Raw genomic sequence first — 8,338 nt, forward strand, 5'->3', positions numbered from 1 at the left:
CTATATAGCATTCTTGTATAGCACAAGTGCAGTGATAAAGCAACGGAACGCCGAATATGGTAAGGAGGAGTACAACTTTTCAATGGGACAAAAGAGGAAGGACAGCTCTTCACATGTTCAGATTTGGAGTGTAGGTGGCGTTCCTTCCGAAAAGGCAGAAAGCCCTTTAATTTGTAAAACATGCAGGAAACCACAATTCATATTTGGGGAAAGAAAGATCTATTGGTTTTGAATGACTAGAATATAAAGGTATAATTGAAACAAGGATGAGTTAAAAAAAATAAAAGCACTGGCAAAGAAAGTATCCGTTGTAAATGGAAGGGGCCCCCCTGCTATTCCATAAGGTACCTAGGGCAGGGAAAAAGTAATTAGTGTATACAGATTTAGGCTACCATACGGTTTCAAAACAATTCACATTACATACTAGGGCAAGGAGATTTCTACAGCGTGTGGGGTCAAAAAAGTTAATTATACATACAAAATGAATAATCAATGTATTATAAATTAGAAAAACATTTTAGCAAATATAGAAGCTTATGCATCAATATAGCTCCAAGATCAATAGATGTTTCAAACATACACCTTTTGTATCAACATTCCTTCTAAAACCACACACACACACAGTAAAATGCAGGAACAATTATTAAAAACGTAATAGCAGTGGAGTCTCATACAAGAGATACTCAATAAAATTAAAGATTGAAATCACTCTTAAACTGTATTAGACCATGGATGGTCCTGGTTCATCTTCGTGTGGCTTATGTTCAAATGCCATCCATGCGTATTTCAGCGCAACTCCTTCAGGAAAGCCACATGCCAATTACAAGGCAAAAGACCCACAAAGACAATGTACAATAACTATGCCTAACAACCATTACTTAAAAAATAACAAGAGTGTTACGATTTGGAACCATTGACCTGAACCAAACCCCTTCACCAAAGCTTAAGACTGAAAATATGTGACCATGCATAAACTAACAGTGAGGAAACCCATAGTGTGTACCAAGAAACACAGCGACCCCCCAGTAATGAGAACTAGAAAAAGTAGCAGATATAAAGAAAGAAACTAGAGCCCCCTATAAACAATCAGAGACCAAAAGTACTACCTTAAATAGCGTGCGGATCAGGGACACACAAGAAAGAACTAGTAAAAAAGTTATCCTACCTTTAATGTACCCGTTTGATTTACAGCCAAAGTTTATATTTTGCAGATATAGCCACTGATAAACTTCCTGATGTTTCCTGTGGTCTCTGGACTAGGCAAATGTCCTGGAATAATAACAAGAATTCGTAAATTGTGTACTGGGGTCGGCGTCTCATGAGCGATAAAGAAAGCTTAAAATCATATACCTGCAAGGGCAGCGTAATAATGGAAGGCGTGCTTCTCGCAGGCAGCTGAGAAAGTAAAGAGAACTTGTAATTAGGTTTAGCACGGAGTGGCAAAAATTGACGCGGTAAGACCACCGAGAGGGAATGAATACACACCGAAGTAGGGGGATAGGTAAGGCTACTAGAGTTGACAAACGGAAAAACGTCTAAAACAGATTACGTAGCCCTAGCCTAGAGAGGAGACTAGTATAATTAGCATGAATACGGAAATGTCACCATCTACATACAAGTACGCAAACAAATGTGCGATGGCTTGCAAACATTAGGTGCAAAACAGTGCACTTGCATTCTTGCAACTAAGGTGGAAACGCTTACTGGAATATCTTCGTTCATGCCAAACATTGCAGGGACAACCGAAATTGATTTAAAAAAAATACCCTTAGTGTCTGAAGATAACAGAAAAATAGGAATCTAATAAAGGTACCATGTAAGGTGAGTCAACAACCCCTTCAGCTCGCTAGCGTGAGGAAGAGAAGTTAGAGGGAAATTTCCCGAACATTAACACATACTGCTCACAAAACTTTTCGCGAGCAGTGCAGAGTGTGGCTGAAGTCAGTTAAGAAACTATCGGGCACGGCATCGCAGTGACGCGAAGGCAGCCGTGGACTTGCCTTGAAGAACAGCTGTGCGGCATCTGCTACAAACAGTAGCAGCACGTGTGCGCTGCTTATTATAAAGAACTACGAAAGCTGCACTGCGCGCCGCGCATGCGTATCATGACACGAACTATACTGCCATAAATGGCCGCCATGTTGGAATGGGATGGTGTGATATAAAATATATAATACGGGGGAACGAAAGGCAGGAGTCTGAACCTGTTCAGTGTTGAGCTGTGGCACCTTAAGATATATATGATTCGTAACTCACCTTAGTCACACGATGGCATAACGGCTATAAAGAGAAGTTTTATTCATTTGGATATAAAGATCACATGGACATAAAGTGCCGAGCACAGGTTATCCACTGTATCAAATACTGCGTGCGGTCAGTGATTGGATCTATTCTGTGAAATGTAATGGTCAGTGGAATCCCAAGTGCTGTCACGGGCATAACCGGTTGTTCTACATATATTTCATCTTTGTAATAAAGATGACACGTTGTATGTATCCGAAGATTTATTGTAGAAACTGAACAGAAATTAAACAGACGAGAGCCAGGCAGCACGGCTTCCTTCCAGGACACAGGTAGCAACTGATGCCCTGGACTGGAACCTGTGAAGGAACAGCAAGAGCATTCCAGAGGGAACAGGGAGACATAGACGAGAAGGAAGAGACAGAGCGAAGGCAAGCATTGAAAATGTTGTTGACTAAGTCAGGTGCTGCTGCCCTGAAGCTTGTCATGAGTCCACTAGAGGGCAGCACATCATAAATTAAGCCAGCGCAAAATAAATACCAACGCACCAATTTATACTGTGCTTTTACAAATTCATACCCCGTGTTATAAACGTGCGGGCGGTGCCTTTGAAGAAACATTATATAACAGAAAGTTACTTCTGCAATAAAGAAAAAAAAAAGCTTACCTTTTGTTTCTATCCATGCGCAGCTAAGCCAATGTAGCACGAAAGTACGTAACTCTGGCAACATGCTGCATGCCGCGTGTGTCAATGGTTCTGAATAAAAAAAAAAGTAGCACGGCTTAGTTTCCATGACAATACAGAGCTATTGTCACAAGCTTCCAAAGTCCTTATTGCCTACGTCTCCGTTTACAAAACAAGATGACGTGAGCTTGTCCACATAGGCCATCCTTAAAGTGGACAAGGCGGTAACCTGAAAGCCCGGTTTTCAATCACGCATCAGCGTTTAACATAAACGATGACGCACACCAATTGAAAACAAGGGTGTGGCTTTCAGTCAGTTTGGAATCTGTATCGATTACAAAAGGCACTCGCATGGCGAGAGTATCGCATGCGCGCTGCTAACGCCAGGCGAGACCTAAAAAAACACAGTGGAGTAATGAGTAAAAAGGAATGTAAAAATCAACAATAGGAGAGCAAGGAAAATAAATACAAGTCACATTACATATTCTTTCAACCACCTGGGAAGAACTCCTTTTCTCTTACTAATGTCACCCGTATCCACATTTTCTTTAACAGGTTCAATGGTGCCCGAATGCCCCTCCTCACTTCTTCCAAAAGAAGCTTCCTCTGGGGCAAGGGTGTCCTCCTGGACTTGTTGCCTAAATTCCACAGCACCCTGGTTACCCTACATCGGTCCACTATCATGAACATAATAAGAAGCCAACCTGGATTGGACAGTGCAATAATCAAAATAGTCTTCCACCCACTCAAAGTTCGACAAATCTTTACGGGTGGAGCTAAATTAAATGGAACACCTGGTTTATGTTCCAAGTCAAAAGCAACCCTTTTAAGGTTCCAGACCCTTCCATCATTCAGTTTGACTGCATTGCGAAGAACCTCAACTACCTCTTGCGGTGCTTCAAACTGAATCTCGCCCTTAGGGACTTTCAAAGGTCTTTTAATACGGACCCAGTCACCCACCGCAACTGGCACAGCTTTAGTACCATGACACTCATCGTAATACTCCTTACTTTTCTTATGTACCGACTCTAAACTGTTTTTAACCTCAGTGGGAGACCATTGCTCCACTTTACCATCCAAAAGCCAACTGGGACTAAACTTGCATCTGGGTTTCCTGCCCCTCATCATAACGAAAGGAGACAAACCAATGCCAGCGTGAGTAGTCACCCTGTATGCCCAAATAGCTTTTTGTATCTCCAGTTTCCAATCCATCTGTTTGCTCATAGCTGCTTAGATCACACCTTTCAACAAGCGGTTAAAGCGCTCCATGGTACCATTGCCACCTGGATTATACAGAGAAGTGGTCTTGTGCTTAATACCACTCCTCTCAAAATAATCTCTAGCATTCCTTGAAGTAAATTGCTCTCCGTTGTCACTTAAAATGCTAACGGGTAAGCCTTTAATGACAAACAGTTTGTCTAGAAATTCAAGAACAGTGTTCGTGTCCACTTTTGCAAAAATATCTACGACAGGCCATTTAGAAAATAGATCAATAGTAACCAAACCATAGTCTTTGTCTTCGCCAACCAGTCCAAAAATATCCACTGCCACTACTCCCCATGGAAGACTAGGAACTAAACCCTCACTCATAGGAGACCTGAAGGTCTTTAAGAATTTGTCAGCTGAGCAACAAACCGAACATTCTATTACAAATCTCTCTACCTCATTGTCTACACCTGGCCACCAAAAAATGCCTTTGACCACCAATTTGGTCCTTATTACCCCAATATGACCTTCATGGCACAATTGCAACACTTTCTTCTGCAAAGTTTTAGGTAGAATTATCCTGTCACCTCTCAAGATCAAATCCTTGTCCACATATAATTCCATTCTCACCTCCCAAAAAGGTATCAAATCACCGGTTATGCTATCTTTCCTAGGCCAGCATTTACCGATATGTTCTGACACAGCTTGTAACTCTTTATCCTTATGCTGTTCTTCCAACCATTCAGCCTTACTAATAGCTGGTGTACCAGAATCATGTCCGAAGGCAATACTAAAATTCCCCCAAGGATCATCCACACATTCTTCTAGTGGTACAGGTAATCTTGACAGGCAGTCAGCCACCACATTGTCCTTGCCATGCACATAGATGATCTTGTACACATATTCTTTCATCCTCATGGAAATCCTGGCTAATCTGGCGGAGGCCCCAACACTGCCCTTAAAATTTTCACCAACGGTTGATGGTCAGTGTGAAAGGTGACTGGCTTACCCCAAACAAAGGCACGAAAATGTTCCAAGGCCCAAGCACAAGCTAGTGCCTCCCTCTCTATAATAGGGTATTTGCTCTCTGTTGGGGATAAAGCTCTAGATGCAAATATGATTATTCTCTCACAACCATCGCACCATTTCTTGCGATAGTACCGCACCCAGTCCTTTATCACTCACATCAGTAGTTAGGAAACACTCTGAGTTTGGGTCAAAACTACTTAAAGCACTCACTTTTTCTAGGTCAGCTTTGACTCAGGAACATTCTACCTCACAGTCAGGCGACCATTCAAACTTTACATTCTTCTTGAGAAGTGAGCGTATGTTCGCCACCTTGCTGGCAAAGTTAGTTATAAACTTAGCACAATATTCGGCCATGCCTAAAAAGGATCTTACTTCATCTTTTCTAGTTGGAGCAGGTGAACCTACAATAGCATTGATCAAGGAGGGCTTGGGTTTCACCCCATCTTCATTTATAATATGTCCTAAGTAAGACAAACTCCTCTGAGCAAACGTACACTTGCTAAGTTCAACAGTCAAACCCACTCTTTGTAATACTTCCAACACCTCATTCAAAATACGATCATGTTCTTCTTCCCTTGGCAGCGACTAAAATGTTATCTCGAAAGAAACTCACGCCCTTCATTTTGCCAAAGAGTATATGCATCAACCGCTGAAAAACCGCAGCAGCCGAGGCAAGGCCGAAAGGCATGCGCCTGAATTGGTAACAGCCAAATGGCGTAATGAAGGCAGTGAGCTTTCTGGACTCCGGCGTGAGTATGACCTGGTGGTAACCTGCCGATAAGTCAATGGTGGAAAACCAGGTCGCCCCCTTGAGCGAAGAAACCATTTCATTGCTCTTGGGCAGGGGAAATTTCTCAATGACAATGTTATTATTCAGGTGTCGCAAGTCAATGCATAAGTGGATTTTTCCATTGCTTTTGTGCGCTACCACCACTGGAGAAATCCACTCCGAACTCTCCACTTCCTCGATCACACCTTTTGCCATCAAACCCTCTAACTCTTTATTAATTTTGTCCCTTATCAACATAGGAATAGGTCTTGTTTTGTGGACCTTAGGTTCAGCATCCTTCTTAAATACAATATTGTGTTCAAACCCCTGGAGTGCTCCTAACTTTTTCCCCAAAACTGCTGCAAATTTTTTGACCAAGACATCTTCCAACTTACTGGTTTCATCAATTTCTAGAACTTTTTCTTCGCTATTAGGGTCAAGGATGATATGTAATTTCTTTTGATCCATCCAGCCAAGCACTGATGGACCAAGTTTGGCCACATACAACTTCCCCCTTGCCGACCTCCCTTTTAATAGGAATGTAAGCCATCTGAAGCCTAACATATTGGATTTTTCACCGGTGAAACTTACCGGGTTAACATCCGTGGGGTATAACTGATGCCCAATTTTTTAAACAAATTCTTCTTTCTACACCGCTTCATTTACAATAGTATAGGGTGAACCTGAATCAGCAAACATGTTGACTGTCACTCCACCCATAGATATCTCACATAGAGGCTTTCATTTTAGTAAATTGTCAATGACATTTAGAACAAAGTTTCCCTGCAAACTTTTTACACAACTACTCTCATTTTATGCGTCCCCATCAGTACCATCCTCTTCATTCCATACATATTTAACATTATTATTTCTTCTCCGACACATTTCGCTAAAATGACCAAACAAACCACAAATACTACATTTCTTCCTAGATGCAGGGCAATATTTGCTATAAGCCAAGTGTTCCTTGCTATCACAGCAGTAACACCTTCTTTCTTCTGGTTTCCTGTCTCTCCACAAGTTCCTCTGTGGTTGACTTAGACCACGACCCATGGTGTATTGGTATTGGTTTCTACTTGTGTTCTGTACTTGGAAGACTCCCCCAGAATCTTTTTCAGATTCTTTAATCACAGTGGCACATCTCCCAGACATTTCAGCCTTCCTCAAGTTAGCTAAAACATTTTCCAATGGTGCACTCCCGTTGACCCATAAGCGATCTTGGATAGTAGAATTGTTATTATGCATGTCTAACTGGTCACATATTAAGTTGTCATGTAGATTTCCAAATTTACAGTCAATAGCCAGTTTTTTAAGCTCATCCACCCACTCATCTACAAGTCCCTCTTTGTTCTGTTTCCTTTGGAAAAACTTGTGACGTACCACACCAATGAAGACTTTAGGGGCAAAGTATTTGTCAAGGTCTTTTAAGGCTGAATCAAATACATTACTATCTTCACCGCTTATAATTTTGGGCATACGAGAATAAGTTTCCATCCGACAGGCCCTAAAGAATGGAGTAACAGTGTTTTCATCTGATCAGGCTTCATCTTACCATCCTCATCCACTGCTTCAATATAATTTACAAAGTAATCCTTCCATTCCAACCATTTCATACTTGGTTGGGATCCAGTTGCCCAAAATGGATGTGGAGGACTAATCATGAAACTTTGCTGTGCCATAACTTGTTCCACTTCTTGAGGTTCCTGATCACCTTGTTCCATGCTCAGCTAAATAAACCAGGATGTGTATTATCTATCTGTAACTTACGGTGAAGATAATGTGCTTTCACAATAATTAAAAAAAAAATAATAGTCCCAGCAGTTTTAAAAACAATCACAATGGTATTGGTGAAGATGTAGTAGAAATAGTGAATAGTGAGCAATAAAAATTATTTAATAGTCGTCTCCCGACTATCTCACCTGTTTCCCTGGATAGTAGTTCAAAAACAGTTAAAATCTGTAAATTCTTAAACGAGAAACCATAAAATCCACTTCACGTTGTAGGAGCCAGTCCGATATTTTCCCGACACAGCCCTGAGTAAATTCAAGATGACCGCTACGCAAGGTCACGCTGCCTGACCTTGCGTGTTGATGTATCAGGCAACACGTCACAGTAGATAACGTTGCTTTCTAGAAGACAGCGGGGGTCTGCAGAATTCCATTAGTGTGTAGGCCAGAAGTATCACTGTGGAGGGTTTACAAACAAATAAAACCCTCTTCAGGATGTACTTGCGGCAAAAATGTTGAAAAAAATAAAAAAAATAAAAAGGAATTTCATGCGCAAATCCACGAAGATCCGTTTCCAAGTCATCGCCAATTGTAATAAAGATGAAACGTTGTATGTATCCAAAGATTTATTGTAGAAAGAACAGAAAGGAAACAGGCGAGAGCCAGGCAGCACAGCTTTCT

General features: G+C 41.3%; 1 protein-coding gene across 5 annotated transcripts in view; it reads right to left on the minus strand.

The window, feature by feature from the left end:
* Nucleotides 1-7,997, minus strand: part of LOC146776419 (DNA replication factor Cdt1-like) — a 33,842-nt gene extending 25,845 nt beyond the window's left edge. The window contains exons 1-4 of one of the 5 annotated variants that reach the window (XM_085637775.1): nucleotides 7,850-7,997; nucleotides 2,909-2,998; nucleotides 1,351-1,395; nucleotides 1,166-1,269 (exon numbers count right to left, since the gene is read on the minus strand). The gene's annotated coding sequence lies outside the window, so the exon portion shown is untranslated. Of the gene's footprint in view, nucleotides 1-1,165; nucleotides 1,270-1,350; nucleotides 1,396-1,813; nucleotides 1,907-2,000; nucleotides 2,128-2,908; nucleotides 2,999-7,849 lie in introns of those variants that run through there. The other 4 variants (XM_085637777.1, XM_085637774.1, XM_085637776.1 and 1 more) reach the window with 4 other exon arrangements.
* Nucleotides 7,998-8,338: the final 341 nt, after the last annotated feature.

The sequence above is a fragment of the Triturus cristatus genome, chromosome 12 (genome assembly GCF_964204655.1).
Source record: "Triturus cristatus chromosome 12, aTriCri1.1, whole genome shotgun sequence".
Lineage (NCBI taxonomy): Eukaryota > Metazoa > Chordata > Amphibia > Caudata > Salamandridae > Triturus > Triturus cristatus.